Below are 17,652 nucleotides of genomic sequence, written 5' to 3'. Positions count from 1 at the left end.
CCTCAAAATCCATCTGATCATGGATCCAAGATCAGTAGAAGGAGAGAGGACCCATGACCTTATCTTTTCCAAGTTCTGCCATTACTCCTTTTCTTATCCCTTCTGCTTCTGTCCCTTTTATGTTTGAAGGGAGTTGGGGTCAGAGGAGCAAGAATGAGAAGAAAAAAGTGAAATATATGTTTTGTTTGGTTTTGACTTTTAGTTAGTAAAGGTTATTTACATTTCTCTTCTGCTTATCAAATTCAATCTGTCCAAAGGCAGGTATCCAAATATTGGCTATTTGGTAGGGTTCATTAGTGGATTCTTCAAAAAAGTTTTAGAAGATCTTTGCAGTGCACCATTCCCTCCTTTGAAACACAACTTCTTATGTGTTCTTTCCTGCCCCTTTATAACACAATACTCCAGTGTTCTTCTAACTGTATTCTCCAATTATCAGCCAGGTCTGTTGCGTGATGGACTTGGGGTGAAGAAAGGAACTTTTATTGTTCTTCCACTCACTCCAGTGTTCTATTTTCTCTGTATCTTTAGGGATCAGGAATAGGGATGAAGGAAAAGGGGCCAACCAACGCCCTTCTTAGACCTTGGCAATCAGGACACCTCTCCTATGACTTATACATCACACAGAATGTGCAAGGTATAATAATAAAATACAAGAAATATACTAAAGAATATGAATGTCTTGCTTATTAAAAAACTTGGTTCAATTTTGACACAGCAAGACCTGTAATTTCAAGCATTTAACCCTCCTAACTCTCTTAAGATATCAAAGAAACACTTCTTCATCTGTCTTGCTGTGTATTTTGAAAGAAAATGTGACTACTTCCTAGTGCCTTTTGACAGTTTGTATATTCTGTTTTCAGTGTCAGAGTCATATGATAAATACTTTGCTTTTTCAGTTAATCTTTATGTGGTGGAAACGCTACAGTAAGAAAAGAGACTAATTAACTTGCATATTCTTTATTTCAGATAGCATGGGTACAATAGATTCTTGCTTAGTGAAATATTTCCCCTCATCTGAGGAAGGCCAGATTTTCATTTTGTTTCTCCACGTGATTTGATTTGTGATTTCAGAATTAGTGAGATACGTTCAACAGTTACTTATTTTGATTAAGAAACACTTTTAACATTAAAAAAATATATTATTCTTAAATTTGTGTATATTACATATGTGTGTGTATGTGGTATATATGTATCTAAACATAATGTGCATTATTAATGAGATGCCAATTTATTAATTTGCCAACATGATGCTAGCTTGCAAAATTTATTTTTTAATTATATGAAATATTTGAATATATTTTAAAGACTTAAAATGTATCTTAATTTGAAATGTTTCTATATTCATTATTGATAATTTGTTTTTGTCTTTTAATGTTGATAAAGAATTGTGAATTTAGAAGCAAAGTAACTTTTTGAAGCATATGAATATGATACAATTACTCACATTTAACTTGATTTACATTTTCATACAAATATTCGCTTTTTCATGCTTTCAATAAACTTACATTTTATTTCTAAATTATTTTAATTTATTATCATTTGAGCGTAAATTATGTGAAAAAAATTTTTTTTGAAAAATTTGATCTAATAGCATAGTTATTGTTTTTCTGAGAAAGAGTAAGCAAAATAATCCATGTGGAATAAATACAAAAAATTATGTATTATGTGTATATTTTACCTTATTATTGACTTAAACATAACTTGCCATATATAAAATATTTAGAAATGTACAATAATAATTAAAGCCAGTTTTCTTTCATAAAAACCACAGCCTTACACTTTTTTGAAATTTTATCATTATGAAATTATATTTATTAAGTAGGAAAACAGTGGATATTATTCAACAATTTGTTATCTTGGGGGCGCCTGCGTGGCTCAGTCGGTTAAGCAGCTGTCTTTGGCTCAGGTCATGATCCCGGGATCCTGGGGTGGAGCCCCGCATCGGGCTCCCTGCTCAGTGGGAAGCCTGCTTCTCCTCTGCTTCTGCCTGCCGCTCTGCCTACTTGTGCTTTCTGTCTCTCTGTCAAATAAATAAATAAATAAAATCTTAAAAAAAAAAAAAAAAAATTGGGCGCCTGGGTGGCTCAGTTGGTTAAGTGACTGCCTTCGGCTCAGGTCATGATCCTGGAGTCCCAGGATCGAGTCCAGCATCGGGCTCCCTGCTCGGCGGGGAGTCTGCTTCTCCCTCTGACCCTCCTCCCTCTCATGCTCTCTGTCTCTCATTCTCTCTCTCTCTCAAATAAATAAATAAAATCTTCACTAGCAGAGCTTGTTATTTTATTTTTTCTCTCTCTCTTTTTTCCCCAATCTGGATAATAATGACTATCTGTTCCCTCTGTGGCAAAGATGCAAATGCTGAGATATTTTTCAAAAGTATGTTTGAATTCTTCAGCAAATCCTGCATATCTTCCCCACTGCCAATTCCTTCTTTAAGATCTGGTTTATTGTTTTCCAAACAGCCCTCCTGCCTCAACTATAAGCTCCATCTTTGTACGTGCATTTGTCTCTTGCTCCTAGAATCTCTTGGGCAGGTAGAAAATACTCCTGGGTTTGGTATTGAGAAAAAGGCTCCAGGTGAGCAAAATTCTGCAGTAGTAACCCTCGATCCACACAACATTCACACATCCTTGATATATCTCAAATGGAGAGAGTATAGTCTGCTACACCCAGGTAAATTGAATGCTCAACTTGATATTTCTCCCCAATTCTTAGGTTGGCACAAGGGCAACTCATTGAGTTGACTGCCTTGCATTCTTTAAAGCAGCATATTGAATAAGGGCTACCCATTTCCAAACAAAAATGGAGCAAAGAAAGAGTAGAATGTTACTACTGAACCACTCTTCCCGTTTATTTCTCTCTGTAAAGTGAGAGTGAGCACTGAATTAGTGACTGGTGATAGTGGAGTCCCTTCTTACTTGGCAATTCTTAGAGAAAGGCATCTATCCCTGATATTGGCAGTTCTATATAGGCTCATTTCAGAAGAAGAATTTTCACATATGTTTTTAATTATTAGTCACAATTAGTGTAAAATCTCCATTCTATCTCTTGTTGTAATGGTGTGCTAAAGTGTGAGATTACTTATAATACAAATTATCTTAAAGGAAAATTGGCCTGTATAATCAGTCAACTTATTACTTCACAAATAATGTCAAAAATCTAACAAATATATATATATATATATATATATATATATATATATATATATATATTTTTTTTTTTTTTTTGCCAAGCTGGGGGGCTGCTTATGATGAAGAAAGTGTTGCTTCAGGGGAAGAGTGAAAATCTTAAAAAAATGAATATTAGAAATGGGGAAAACAAAACACTAAATAGCAATCCACAGCTCAGAAAATGTGACATAATCTAAAAGAATCACCAGGGGATGACTTGGACTCTGAAGGGATCTTCCACTTTAAGAAAAAATCATTCTAATTTCCACTCAGAAAGCAATTTCCTATTTTTAAAACTGCATGTCTAGCTTTGACATTAAACTAATATGTATTGATTCCTATCTCTCTGGTTGTACTAGAGAATATTGATTCATATGTTAAAAAATTATCAACACCCTTATCACAGTGTTTCTGAAATTAATATTTTAACTTCTTCAAGAAAACACTAATCTATTCAATCAGCAGATTAATATTCTGACCTCAAAATTCACATTTGCGGAAAAAGGGTAGAGATAGGACCTAAAGAATATTATAGAATTTTGTCTACTCCTTAACTTTTCCTCTTTCTGTGCAACCATTTGTCTTTTGTGTTCATATTAATGAGAATCTTCAGTACTATGTGGAACAATTGATAGATATTTGACATGCATGCTCAGAAAAGTAAAATATTTTTCTGTGTGATATAAGTAAAACAAAGCATTCTTTGTATGATGTGCCAGTTTCTAGCCATTTACTATTAACTTATTTATTCTTCCAATTACATATATAATTTTATACTTGGAAAACAGGTACAGAGACACTAGATTTTATATAAGTAACAGTTAACAAGTGCTAGAGGTAAATTCTAAATCCAGGGAATTAGCTTCAGAGTCTCCTTTTACTCATAACAAAATAGTGTGTGTTATACTGAACAAATGTTGTGGTATTAAATAAATACTTTGTCATGGTGATGGTGGTGATGATTTGTAGTTTTTTTTTTTAATTGAAATAAGGACTGTTTTAAAGAATTTATTTGGCTAGGATTTGGTGAAATTATGAAGGAAGAGGAGAGGAGAAGAAAAAAAGAGAAGGAATAGGAAAATGAAGGAGGAGGATGAGGAGGAAAAGGAAGAGTAGGGTCAGGAGGATCATGAGGTGGCGGAGGAGAGAACATTATGCCCCATTAACTAGAGCTAAACCAATGTTTGTTTATAGCTCACATCCTATATCAAGATTCAAAACTTATTTCTCATGCCTTATGTGGTTAACAAACTGATAAACTCATACACTACAAAAACCTACAGAGACAAGTTTAATGAATGAGTCTCAGAATTAGAGACCCTTAGAATCTCTTTTTTTTTATTGTATTTATCCTTTTTTGCCTTTCATGTGATGATGGAAGAGAGTTCATAAAACATAAAACATCTAGCTCTGATTAACTCAATTCTGGCAGTGGACATCTGGCAGTAACAGTTTTCAGATATTTTAGGTTAATTAACAGTTCTGCTGATGAGGACAAACTCACTTCAATCCTGATGGATTAGCTAGCATCGAGCAGAAGAGAATCCTGTTCTCTATACAAATTTAACCACAAACAGTCACATCACATGCAGTATAGTGGTTTTGGTGTGCACAGAGATTATAATATGAGTAGTTCAGTAAAATTTATTAGCTGACAAAAAGAAGAATGTGAAATAATTTGGTGAGGTCATTTTAAGGGTTGAAGTACTATACCTCCAAAAAAAAAAAAAAAAAAAAAAACCATACATTTTATATATGAAAAAACATACAGAATGCTCGCTTCGGCAGCACGTATACTAAAATTTAAACAATACAGAGAAGATCAGCATGGCGCCTGAGCAAGGATGACACGCAAATTCATGGAGCATTCCATATTTTTTAAAAATAAGACGAAATCAGAGAGGAAGACAAACCATAGGAGACTCTTAAGTATAAGAAACAAACTGAGGGTTGCTGGAGGGGAGGGGGGATGGGGTAACTGGGTGATGGGCATTAAATAGGGTACTTGATGTAATGATCACTGGGTATTATCACTAAACTCCACCTCTGAAACTAATGATACACTATATGTTAACTAACTGAATTTAAATTAAAAATTATATATATAGGTAGATATAGATGCATGTTGTGCTACTGTTTGCATTATCACTTATCCTATGCAGCTCCACCACAAAGGATCTGAAACCAAAGTTGACCTTTTAAAGTCTTCTTCTCAGAGAAACACGTGATTGTCAGTCCATGCTTTTTCCTTGGTTGAATGAACTAGATCATTGCATAAACCTTTGTTGAGTTGAATTTCCTTCTGTACCACCATGTCTTCATTTGGTACAGAATCCTCTCAACTTTCCTTATCATCATATATTGTGCATCTGTCAAAAACTTCCTCTTCTGCCAGGCTATGAGATCCTTAAGATTAGGGACAATATACACTTATTTCTATAACCTTAATGTGTAGGCTTCAATACTGCACAGAGTGGGTACTTATTAAATATGTGTTTAATCTATTTGAATACAATTTACTTTCAAAATATCCTAAAAAGCAAATGTGAAAATACAGCTTGCAAATATCCTTTACTAAAACAATATCCAAAAGTTATTAATTTAATTATATTTTATTTTATTTATTCATTCATTCAACATACATTTATTAAGAACTTACTAAGTGTCAGATACTGTGCTTGGCTTTAGAGACACATTGGTAAATAAGATATCCACAGTTGACGGCCTCAAGGAGCTTATTGTTTGTTAGAAAGGCATACAAGAAGTTAAATGACATAGATAGTGACCACCAAGTGTGATGTTTGTAATGATAGGAAAAATATATTGAGCTACCGAACAATAATTAGAGGGATGAGCATTAAACACTTACAGTTCTGTGGTTTCTGTCCAAGAATGCCCCTCCCACTCACCTTTGCATACATCCATCTTTGGAGGCAATCCTTCACTTTTGGAAGAACTGCACTAGAAAAAGTTGTTTTCATACAATATAACCCAGCCTGTAGTTAGTAGATACCATCAGAGATGGGAATTTGATCCAGACTGAGACAAACCAGAAATTTCTACAAGTATTGGAACTAGGAAGAATAAGGATTGTATAAATAATGCTTCTGAAATGAGTTTGGCAATGCTAAGCACCCAATACATGAAGATAAAAATAAGACTAAATGTATTGCCAGGCAGAATTTAGACTCAAGGAAAAAATAGGTTTCCAAAAAATTTGAGGCATTATACATAAGATTGCCTGGCTAGAGATTCTGAAATATATAATATCTCAATAGGAAATCGAAATTGTAAATGACCTAGAACACTTAAGTTGACACAGTTTTTTTTTAAAGATTTTGTTTGTTTATTTATTTATTTGAGAGAGAGCATGAGCAGGGGGAGGAGCAAAGGGGGAGGGAGAGGTAGGAGAAGAATCTCAAGTAGACTCACAGAGCCTGACATGGAGCTCTATCCCTGGACCCTGAGATCATGACCTGAGCTGAAACCAAGAGTCAGATGTTTAACTGACTGAGCCACCCTGGTGCCCCAACTTGACACAGTTTTTAAAATATCTCTGATTAAAAAAAAAAAATTGACTTGAAGATTTTGAGTTGAAATTTTCATACAACAATCTAATTCTGGGTTATTCAGTGCCTTAGAGCTGACCAAGCTCATAGTCAGTACTTAATAATAGTTGTTGAATTGAATTGAATTGAATTCCCAATATTGCTGGCAAATCGTTGACAAGTTTACTTAAATTTCAAAAAATATATGAGGCAAAGTTAAAATTTTTTGACATGGAAAATGTAAAGTGCCCAATTTCTAACATAATTAGCATCGTTAACATTAAGAATTTTTAAAAAGTGACCCAAAATAGCGAAAAAAATTCCTCATTATGTTAGTAGTGGTGTAAATTAGTGCATTTATGGCAAATAATTTGGCAAAAGCCTTAGCATTTTATAACATTCACATCAAAAATTCTATTTCTAGGTTTTTATTTTATAGGAGTAATTTGTGGATATATTTAAGATAGAGCTATAACATTGTTCATTGCAATATAGTTTGCAATAGAAAAATTTCTAAACAACCTAATAGTCTAAGAATAGGTAATTGATTGAATAAATTTTCATAGACCGTTACCATATAATACTATGCAGTCATTAAACATTATGTTGCAGAATAATATTTAATGGCTTGGAAAATGGTCATGAGGTAATGTTAACCCAAAGAGCAGATTACAAAATTGTGTGTAAAGAATAATGTCATTTAATGCCCATATATATAAATGGGCATTGTGTGTATATATATACATATATATGTATATATATGAAATGCCTGGGGTGATTTTCCTTTCTTTATTCTCTTTTACTGCTTTTAAATTTTTTTCTTCAATGTCTACACTTTACTAGTTATGATGGCTGTAATATGGTAGTAGGCAGTCTCCTAATCAATGATGTGCTTTTAAGGTTTTCCCTCTGTTCTTGTTTTTTAGCATAATAATGTGCTTAAGTGAGGTTGCCCTCTTTGGTATTCATACTTACTTCTTGAATTTAAAACTTGAAGTGTTTCATCAGTTGTGGGCAATACTCTGGGGAAGGTTGAAGCTTTGATCAGTTAGGAACTGGGAAATGAGTGCAGTAGCTTGCTGCCAGAAGTCTAGATGGGGTGCCAAACATGCTATATTACTGGTTGAACCAAAGGCCAGAAACTATGCTACATGAGTCAAATATGGCTTACAGCCTATTTTGTAAACCATATTTTGTTAGATCACAGTCATATCATTGTTTAGATATTTCTAGATCTGTTTTCACACTGAAATGAGAAAATTGAGTAGTTAACACGAAACCATACATTTTACAAAACCTGAATATGTATTATCAAGTGCTCTACAGAAAGCTTGCTTACCTCTGGTTTAGAGAAAGAGTATGGTCTTAGTAGTCAGGTCATCTTGATAAAAAAACAGAAACAAAAGATCTGGTTCTAAGATATGCTAAAACTGTTTATCTTGTGCTTAACTTTTCTGAACCTTGCTTGGTCTTCATAATTATCATGAGAAATACAAGAGAATGCATGTGAAGATTCAGACATCACAGTGTCTTACATAATGGGCATTCAGATAATGTGATTTAATCAAACCAATTTGTCCTTTGCATTTTGGTTCATGATAGCCAAGTTCAGGCCACATATGCATCAAGTCTGGAATATTGTAATAACTGACTGGATATATATCTACTGTTTCCATTTTCTTTCCTCTTCAATCTATCCTGTACATGACTATATTTATAACATATATGATTTTCTTCATGTTGTAACATAACTTGAACAGCTATTCTCTTTTGATATAGGATGCCTTATTTTCCTCTGCTTTAGTCAAAAGAGGGATTTTCCTTATTTTTGAATGAAAGTGACTTTCTCCAGGGCAGAATAAGTCCATGCTGAAAAGTCAAATGTGTTATGTGAAGACTGAATACTTCTAGTAATCCAAGAAGGGGAAATGTGTTGTTGTGTTGCATTGTTGTTATTGCCTTTACTGACTCAGTGCATTAAAATGTCCTGACCTCAGTGGATCATTAAGGTGCTTTTGGCTGACCAGAAAGGGCTTTTGTGATACATGCATTTGGTGGACATCACACAGATATTCAGGGGATAATAACAAAATGAATGAAGAGCCCAGACATTAGGCAATCTGAACCTGGGATGTCATCCAGTTACATTGGCAAGAGTAACCACTGCTTGAACCTTGTTGGCTCAGGGTCCACTCCAGCTGACCACCTTGTCCTCAAATACATGGGAAATTAACCTTGTCTGGATTCCGATAAAACAGCAGCTAAATGTCTATTCTCCTCATAAGTGGAACATTCATCCTTTCTGTCAGAGTGTTCTTCCCAGCCATCTGCTCAGTAGAAGCAAGATCCATTAAGTATGTCATGGATCTTCACAGTATTAACTTTAGGTACTTCATGAAAGTTACTCTCAACACAATTTTCTGAGGAAAAACCCCTAAGAACCCCTGTGTACTGGGGTGCAGCTCCTTGATTTAAATATATCTGAAGTGCCAGGAACTAGGACCTTATGGAGGAACATTACTACTGCATTTGATTCATGTTACTTTATGTGTTGCTTCGTGTTTTGCATCAAGCTTCTTTACATTTTGGGGGATTAGCGTGACCCAAAGTATTTTACCAGACAGTGATTCTTAATTGCAGTGTGCATCAGAATCAACTGGGGAGTTTGTAAAAATCCAGATTATTGGGCCCAGACCACAGCGTGTCTGATTCAGAAGGACTGGTGTGGATCCCGATATTTGTTCCATCTGCCAATTTCCCAGATGATGCTAATGTTGATGGGAACACAACTGGAGGAGCACTGATTCAACATATGTAGCATAGAAAAGATTAAGTTTTGTTATGGAAATATTCTGTAGGGTAATACTCCATTGCATTTTTTCATTTTGGATACCACTCTCTTTGCTGCAATTTCCTCAACCAGTGTATGCACTTCAAATATCCATCTCATGTCTTTTGTAGGTATTTTTAGAATTTAAAATGAACCCGTCATGGGGAGCCTGGATTGCTGTCAGTTAAGTGTCTGCCTTCAGCTCAGGTCATGATCCCAGGGTCCTGGGATCGAGCCCCACATCGGGCTCCCTGCTCAGTGGGGAGCCTGCTTCTCCCTCTCCTTCTGCTGGTGCTCTCTCTCTCATGCTCACTCTCCCTCTCTCAAATAAATAAATAAAATCTTAAAAAAATAAAATAAATAAAATAAAATGAATCCATCAGGTTATACTAAATCCCTATGATCAAGTGAGAATATGCAATTTACCTGTTTAAGAATTTATATATTATTTATATATATTTCTCTGTGTATGTATATATGTATATATAATATATATAATATTGTGTGTATATGTGTATTTATCAAAAACATCAAATTTAAAATTAGTAAACTTCATTTAAGTTGTAAGCTTTAGTCAGATGCGACTTAAGGATGTGTCTTTAAGCCATGGTCAGTCCTCATCATCTTATTCTGTCTCTGGATAATCCACTGACTCTATGTTCTTTTAAAAGCCACACAATTTGATATGGAATAGCTATTTCAGAGAATATATGGCCTCTTTATCCTTCTTGCCTCATTCCCTCCTTATTTTTATCAAACATCATTTTTAATAAAGATTTTATTCAATTATTTGAGAGAAAGAAGGAGATAGGGAGAACACAAAGAGAGAGAGAAGCAGACTCCCCGCTGAGCAGAGAGCTTGACATGGGGCTCGATCCCAGGACCCTGAGATCATGACCTGAGCTGAAGGCAGACACTTAACTGACTAGACAACTCAGATACCCCATCTTTTTTTTTTTTTTAATTTGATTGCAGAGAGGGGCGCTTGGGTAGCTCAGTCAGTTAAACATCTGACTCTTGATCTCAGCTCAGGTCTTGATCTCAGGGTCTTGAGTTCAAGCCCTGCTTTGGGCTCCATGCTAGGCATGCAGCCTACTTTATTTTTATTATTCTTTAAATTTTATTATGTTATGTTAATCACCATGCATTACATCATTAGTTTTTGATGTAGTGTTCCATTCAGCCGACTTTAAAAAATAAAAATGATTGCAGAGAAATCTCTCTCTTTCTGTAATTGCTGCTCCTCTTTCATTTTCCAAAGATGTTTTGTTCTGATAGTTCTCAGTATTCGTCTTTTTCATTAAATTATTGACTGTGCTAAAATTTTCAATTTGTGTTCTTCATTCTTCAATGTGCTAGCTACAAAGTGTAGCTGCATCTATTTATTTATCTTTTTTCCAGTCTTAATTAAAATATAAGGTATTGATATTTGTAGTTCTGGACCAATGGGAGGGCTTTATACCCCTGAATTTTTCCTGGAAATAATTTTTTCCAGATTTTATGCTAATTGAAAAAAATATTCCCTCCTAGTCACAAATAATTGACTCCGATACTTTTTGTTCTAAGATGAGCAACCATCTCCCTTGCTATAGTCTCCTGCAATTAATTATAATTAATTAACCCAACACATGGCACATACTGGACACTATTCTCATTGGTTAACTAATTCTTCAAGTCATAAGTAATTTCAATAATGTTACTAGTTTCAGCAAAAGACTTATATAGAGATAAAATAAAAAACAATAAACCAAACAAAACAAAAACCTAACCAGCGAAGAGCATACTTAGGATCTCACTTTGGCATATAGCTTACATAAAAGAAATAAAATGATATCTGTGCATGAAATATAAACTCTTTCTTATTGTTTTCTCCAGCCTCTTTCAATTTTTATAGTTAATGAAACATTATCTTTTTAATAGTTTTGTTCAAAATATTTTTTGCTGGTGAATATCATACATGAAACAAGCAATTACATTTTCCTTTGTTTCTTTGTAATGTTAAAGCACTTTTTTGGTTAGTTCATGGACAAATAAACAAGGGCTGTATCTTTCTTTAAAAAAAAAAAAATCTTCTTTTAAAAGAAAAATGCTAGGGGCCCCTGAGGGGCTCAGTCAGTTAAGCATCTGCCTTCAGCTCTGGTCATGATCTTGGAGGCTCTGGGATGGAGCCCCCCCCCCGCCCCCGCCGTCAGGTTCCCTGCTCAGCAGGGAGTCTGCTTCTCTCTTCTTCCCTCACCCTGTTCGTGCTCTTTCTCTCTTGTTCTCTCTCTCTCAAATAAATAAATAAAATCTTAAAAAAAAAAAGCTCATCTGACAAATATCAGAAGCTAGTAATAGCTTCAATCTCTGTTGGGTTGGATTGGTTACTGTGTTGTTTGGGAATGAGAAGATTCTAAAACATTGTGTTAAATAAAGTGCAGTGTCTTCCTCACCATGTGGCGTCAGAATTGGACTTTTCTAAGAGTAAAAATGCAAAACAAATACAAATAATGGGTTTTAAATTAATAGCAAGCCAAGCTGTCCATGGACATGAAATCTCTGGACATACAATTTCTTAATGATTAAAATTTCTAAAGTCTAGAGTTATAATTATAAACAAGCTCTACTTCATGCTTTTTTTTTGTCATTAAAATAATTATTGTTTAACCACTGCCCTCTTTCTAAAGTAGAAAATAAATGGTTTCAAGCAAAACTCATCATTCAGTTTGTAGTTAATTGATATAATTAAGAGTATATTTTGTCATTTTATCTTCTAAACTGGTGATAATGTGAAAACTGTGTAGCCACTTTGCATTTTCTTTTTTAAAAATATTTGTTATGCTAGTTAATAGACTGGAGAAAACATTTTCCCTAGTTTTCAAACTTCACAGAATTTTTTTTCAGTTTTTCATGTATGCTAGGGAAACTTTCATATACATTTTGATTTTTTCAATTGTGACATTCTTCAGAGATTTATGGTTTTTATTACTTCTCTCAATAAATAATGTTTGTTGAAGACATACACCTACTGCTTTTTTTTTTTCTGTAACTCCTAACATATTAGTTTCATAACTTTATGATCATTCTATATTCACATGGCTCAACTTTTGAGGTTAATTTTAGGAATTGAAGTAAAGCAGTGATTCTATAATGAATTGGTTTTGCTCCCTAGGGTAAATTTAGCAATGTCTACAGACACTCTTGGTTGTTACAACTTGGGGAGGTGGTATCATCTAGGTGTAGAGGCCAGGAATGACATAACGAACACGACATTTTCCCACAATAAGAAGTAGCTATCTCAAAATGTCCATAGTGCTGAGGTTGATCAAAAGTATCTCACTCCATGCAGCCTATACTCATAACAAAATTTGAAATTATATTTGAAACTATTCTTTCTGTATATTATTATATTATCATCAACTTATGGTAACCTCATCAGTCATTTCTGTTCACTTTGTCCTCTTTTAATTTTCCTGAATATTATATATATGTAATTCCTTTATACCTTGGCCAAGAGGGTGAGTTGAGGAAGGAAAATAAGATCTTACTTTTTTTTTTTGGAATGGGTTTTTGCTTTTTGTGAGGTAATGCATAATTAAACGGTCCACCACCACTGTTTTTATTTTTGTTTGTTTGTTTGTTTTTCTTTTCTGTGTGATTATATTATGTTTAAGTGAGATTTTTAAATTTTATAGAATAGATGTTTTATTTAAAACTAGAAGAAACATCAAGTTGCTACTTATCTCTTAAAATCCGATTTATAAACTAGGATGCAATTTCTTGAGAAAAAAATTAAGGTTAGTCATAATTCAGATGTAAAAAAATGTTTCACTTTCCTATCATTTTTTTGAGTAAGGTGGAAAAAGATGCAAAGATGAGCTGAAAATTCAAGATAACACAAATACAGAATTAATAGGGCAAAAAATGTTCCCTATTTTCGTCTGTTTCATGAAGAAAGAGAAAGAGCAACCAAGCATTCTATTCTGAAATAAATTTTGAAGAGAAAAGCACATCCATGATTTGAAGTCAGGTCTTGGGGGTTAGGCATTGTATTATAGGACCATGTAGCTACATGATTTTTTTCAAAATGAGGCTTAACATTATTGGGACAAAACTGGTATTGCATTGTTATGTTACCCTGAAGTTTCTCTTTACCTGTTACCATGATTAAAGGGATATAACTATGACCTTTCTTCTATGTTATTGAACAGTGTTTGGCTTGGGAGAAAATGAAGGGTTTTGTTTTGTTTTGTTTTGTTTTAAGATTTTGTTTATTTATTTGAGAGAGAGAGCACAGAGGGAGAGTGAGAAGGAGAAGCAGGAAAATGAAGGTTCTGAAGAATAGAATCTTTGCAGCTCAGGAGTTTACTGTCTTTATAGTAAAAATGAAAAAAAAATATTTATGCCTTCCAATACTTTATGTGTGTCTGCCTATCTTACCTGCTAAAATGACCCCAACAAACACCTACCCATGAGGTCTCATGTTAGCTCTCACACAAGGACTAAGCTTTTAACCCAAATGAGGCTAGGCTTCATTATTTGAGATTTTGATATTGAGACATAGAATAACCAAGTAATATAGTGTTATATTTATGAATAAGGCATGTATCTTACCATGTATGTAGAGAGCAGAGCAGACAGGGCCCAAAGAAATAGGGCTGCAGAAGGCACAAGGAGGCACAGATAAATAAGACAGGGGAAAAAAAATCCATGACACATTCCAGGGCTCTTGTGGCTCTCTAAAGCCAGATAAATATAAGTGCTTTATTTTACATGAAATCTATTAAATCTTTATAAAAATGTTACTTCCAGAGTATAAGCCAGATGATGCTATTATATGTTACTTTCTAACAAAGGGATTCTAATATAGTTTATAATATTGATAAGATTTAATGAATCTTAATTATACCACAAGCACTTCTAATATGTTTATATGATGTCATCATTTATTGTTTCCCAAACCTATGTGATAGGAAAGTTTTTCCAATTTTAAAGATGAGTTAACTACTTGTATTAAGCTGATCATTAAGAAAAGCAAAGAGGGCGTCTGGGTGGCTCAGTTGGTTGGGCAACTGCCTTCAGCTCAGGTCATGATCCTGGAGTCCCGGGATCGAGTCCCGCATCGGGCTCCCTTCTCAGCAGGGAGTCTGCTTCTCCCTCTCCCACTCCCCCCTCTCGTGCTCACTCACTCTCTCTCTCAAATAAATAAATACAATCTTAAAAAAAATAGAGAAATATTAAAAAAAGAAGAAGAAGAAAAGCAAAGATATACCTCTGAAGACTGATGTTTTACACAGAGTTAATTTTTTGGCATAGGCCAGAGATAGGTTAATGGTCATAGTTGGGACATTCAAAAGTTATTCAAGAGGTTTGCACGAAATGTAAAAGTCATGAGGATTTTATCAGCAGTTTTATAATATGCTATAAGTCACCTCTTTATAGTATTATGTATTTAAATTTGTCTGGGTCTAATTAAAGTGAACTCATATACACACAGACTTATTTCTTCAACTCCTCCTCTACACTCACACATCCATCCCCACCACTTGTATCAGCATTAATTATTTATATAATGTAGAAGTAAACATGTATTATGCATTATATTGTGCAGCTGCACCCAGAAGACTCTAAGCCAAGGGTGGGTGATGGTCTGGCAAGGCCAAACCAATGACCTGGAGACAGTGATTGAAACGTAAGTTTATTAGGGGAACTTACACACAGGAGTCCAGGAGCGGCTGACTGAACAAAGCATCTGCTGCTGGGATCTAATGCAGCAAGGTTTTATAGGGAGGATCAGGGCATTCCATCTGGACATTCATGGGTACCAAGGAGACACTGACCTTGAACACTGAGCAACACGTTTCTCACCTGTTTGATGGGAATATAGAGGGAGGGCAGGATCTCTACATTCTTAAGACAGTGATTAACAGGCGCATTCAGGGTGTGCTTGTACAAACTGGCCATGCAGCACCTAGCATACACACATATACTTACATATATGTATATATGTATTTATATGTTAATATGTGTAATATATGATAATATATGTATTTATATACTATATGCATTTATATATATACGTATAGTATATGCATTTATACATAAATAAACATAGTTATATATATATTATATATATATATATAATTGGGGGCTTAGGAGGGATTTCAAATATGCATTTATACATAAATAAACATAGTTATATATATATTATATATATATATATTATATATATATAATATATATATAATTGGGGGCTTAGGAGGGATTTCAAATATAAAATGAAGGGACTTGCTCTCAAAGAAGTAGAGCCTTTTTTTCCTCTCCTGATTTTTTTTTTTTTTACAAACACCCTTTCATAATGAAAGCACATGGAATAATTTTAAAGTATCTTCTGCTTCTCAAAAAAATGCAAAATAGTGCTTCATTTATGTTTCATTTTACATTTGAGAGAGCAAAGAAAATTGATTTTGAAAATGGATTCATATGGATGCTATTGCATATCTTCACTACAAGTTTTTAAAATAAATCTTAACGCTATAATAACCTAGTAGTTGAGGGTACACAAATGATTCAGAATTCAAGCAGGCCACCAAATCTTCATCACATATATAGTGAACATCCACTCTGAGACAGGGTTGTGCCTGGGCTGGAGGTGTGCAGAAGAAAGGCAGGAACCTGGTCTTCATACGGTTTATAGTCTGCCTTCTGGTCAAGAAGTAGTTGAAGGAAGAGATAGATATTAAAAATCAAGTTGCAAAGACTGGCTACAATGAGTCAGTAGATCCTGTTGTGAGAGTGTGGAATGTAGGAATCAAACTGTAGGAAGCATCCCCCTGACTCACAATGCATAGCAGTGGAAACTCTGAATCACTGGCTGTTCTGAAGCTCACAGGCAGAACTGAGTGGAAATAGCTAAGCCAAATGATAGGTAGGTTATAAGACACACTGGCCTGTATTAAGCTCTCTAAATCAGGAATGATTATTTTGAGTCATAGATCTTTTTTTTTTTTTTTTTTTACTTGCTATTGATGGTTAATTTAATGTGTCAACTTGGCTAGGCTATCGTTCTTTGGTCAAACTTTGGCTAGCCCCATTTCTTTGGTCAAACACCAGTCTGGATGTTGCTCTGAAGTTATTTTTTTAGATGTAATTAATATTTTAATCAGTAGACTTTGAGAAAATCAGATGACCCCCCCCCCCCCGATTATGTGTGGGCTTCATCCAATCAGTGAAAGACTTTAAGAACAAAGACTAAGTTTTCACAAAGAAGAAAGAATTTTCCTTAAGATTGCAACATAGGAAATCTGCCTTAGTTTCCAGACTTCTGCTCTGGAGAATTGACAGGACAGTGGCATTAACAATTACCTACATTGCCAACCCGTCAGTCTACCCTATGTATTCCAGCTTTATGAGCTGCACAACTACTAAGCCAATACTTTAAAATACATCTCTCTCTCTCTCTGTTCTGTTTTTCCTATAAGTTCTATTTCTCCTATGAGTTCTGTTTCTCTGGAGAACCCTAACACAGTTGGATACTCTGTTGTATCTGTGCATTGTATCAGTGCCCAGTGTCCATTTTCTGTTTCCCTCTGCCCTCCAGCAAGGTGAGATGTCATGATGTTGCATTTCTTTGTGCCTTTGGCAATGGACCTTTCACTATTCTCCCCAACCCCCTGGGTCTTGATTAAGCTGATTCTTTTGCACACGATTTTTTGCCTGTAAAACTGCATCCCCAGTTCCTTTTAAAATAGTTGTTTGATGACTTGCCGAAGCATTTTTTAAGAGTTGAGTCAACTAGTGTTGTATGGGTTTCTATTTCTATCCCCTGTGGCTACCCTCCAGCAACCGCTGCTATCACTTTTATACCAAAAACTTTTGCAAGTCACAAGAGCTCAACTAAAGATCCTTCAGGTCAACAATTTAAAAAAGATAAAACCATTTGATCTAAAAAAAAAAATACAGAGCATTTAAGCTTACTAAAAAAGTTGAGGAGCACATCGATACTACCCTTTGCTACTGTTAAAAGTCCTTGCGTTTTAATGTGATAATGGCATAAGATTGGCAGGATTGAGAGAGAGAGAGAGAGAGAGAGAGAGTTGAAAATAGTCTTTGATTGGCAGGATTGAGA

General features: G+C 34.6%; 1 non-coding gene across 1 annotated transcript; it reads left to right on the top strand.

Annotated features, from left to right (window-relative positions):
• Positions 1-4,939: 4,939 nt before the first annotated feature.
• LOC118010913 lies at positions 4,940-5,046 on the top strand. Its single transcript, XR_004679335.1, has one exon. It is a non-coding gene; the product is annotated as a U6 spliceosomal RNA (small nuclear RNA).
• Positions 5,047-17,652: the final 12,606 nt, after the last annotated feature.

This window comes from Mirounga leonina, unplaced genomic scaffold (genome assembly GCF_011800145.1).
Source record: "Mirounga leonina isolate KUSES-001 unplaced genomic scaffold, KU_Mleo_1.0 Mir_129, whole genome shotgun sequence".
In the NCBI taxonomy this organism is placed as follows: domain Eukaryota; kingdom Metazoa; phylum Chordata; class Mammalia; order Carnivora; family Phocidae; genus Mirounga; species Mirounga leonina.
Note: the sequence above shows the minus strand (reverse complement) of the source record. Positions and strands in the feature narration are given on the sequence as shown.